The following is a 1,633-nucleotide window of genomic DNA, read 5'->3' on the forward strand; positions in this document are numbered from 1 at the left end:
ATGCCATCAAGAAAAAGGGAGTGAGTATTGAAATACAGTTGGCACTTGCTTTCAAGCTCCACCAACTGTTCTCTACTAATTTCCACCCTTGAAAACAGTGACCCACTGTCTCGTAGTTGTAAAGCTGAAAATGCTAGAGCATGCAATTTTACTTTGATTGAACTTGAAATGTTGGCAATGCCTAAGAGGACTTCAATTAGGAGCCCAAAGTTCCACCAAAATCTCTTGGACTCCAAACCTGTAAAGCGATAACTGTATTGAAGCCCTTTCTTTCGCTTCTCAGAAAACCAACGGCAAAAATTTTTGTACAGACGTCCACACTTCATGCGTTCTTTTACACAATTAAGGAACGTAACTATAGGGCAGGAAGTTGGCAAATCTGATAAAACTACTGCAGCCTTCAATTGATTAGAATTTGTGTACTGCATGCCGACAGTCAAGCAATTGGTAAACCACTGTTGCCAACCATTGTTAATGCTGTGCAATGGATCAGGCTTTATCAAGTTAACAAATTTTCCAAGGGGTGGTATAAACTCCTGCCTGGAAAGGTAATGTAAAGTAAATGTAAGATTTAGAGTAGACCAAAAAAATAAAATAAAAATCAAACTACTTCTAAAAATTTTAAATAAGAGCAAAATTAATAGACCAATTTCGATATATTAAAATTCAGTCCTAAACAAAAGGCATCATCTCGAGGCTCTGGGGAATAAACTCATACAAATCCTTACATTTATTCCCGAGAGCCTCGAGATGATGCCTTTTGTTTCGGACTGAATTTTAATATATCGAAATTGGTCCATTGAACAGCATAAAAACATACTCTACCTGGATTTGTTTTGTGCTATGAATTTTGTAACTTCACTCCTCTGCTTCTTGTCAGGATCTTTTAGGCGCTTTTTAAATTTTTGAACCTTTTTTGCCACTTCTAATCTCTTTTCATAACTCCATGGCTGCCAGGTTGCATCCGAACCTCCTATAGAGCCAAACATTGTGTGCTTGTTGCTTTGTGAGACATTTGCAAATGGGGAAAAATATGTTGCAGCATTGTTCAACTCTCCTGAGAAAGAGGAGGCCCACTTCATGTCTGAAGGAATTAATTTCATGGCAAATCTTACTTGATACCCCTTCTCAGTGGTCAACCATTTGTTTTCCACTTCTTCCATTTCTTTTGTAAGTTGTTGTGTGTAGGCTTTCATCAAAGGGTGGTCCTCCTCACAGTTGGCTCCCAGCAGGAGGTGATTTTCATTGCAACTCTGGATGCGACTTAACAGGTTTAGGATACTGACTAAGCAGGCTGCAAGGATGATTATAAGAACATAACAGATCACGATCAGTACAGCAGAAGTGGTCCCTACCACAGCTATGTTATGCCCCCAAGTGATATAAAGAAGTACTAAATATAAGAATATTAACATTGTTCATATGGGCCCTTACTTACACAATGAAATGCATGTGAAAGATTGTTCACAGTATCCTGAGGTACAACTAAGCTCTAAAAGATATACTGATAATTCAAAAGTTTCGTGCAGCGATTTTACATAAACTGGCCATTCATGTTATTCTAAACTAACTAAACAAGCTTACCAGTGGCGCAATCATCTTTACCAAATGGTGCACCATCTGCCCCTATAGC

The sequence above is a fragment of the Montipora capricornis genome, chromosome 6 (genome assembly GCF_036669925.1).
Source record: "Montipora capricornis isolate CH-2021 chromosome 6, ASM3666992v2, whole genome shotgun sequence".
NCBI classification, from domain to species: domain Eukaryota; kingdom Metazoa; phylum Cnidaria; class Anthozoa; order Scleractinia; family Acroporidae; genus Montipora; species Montipora capricornis.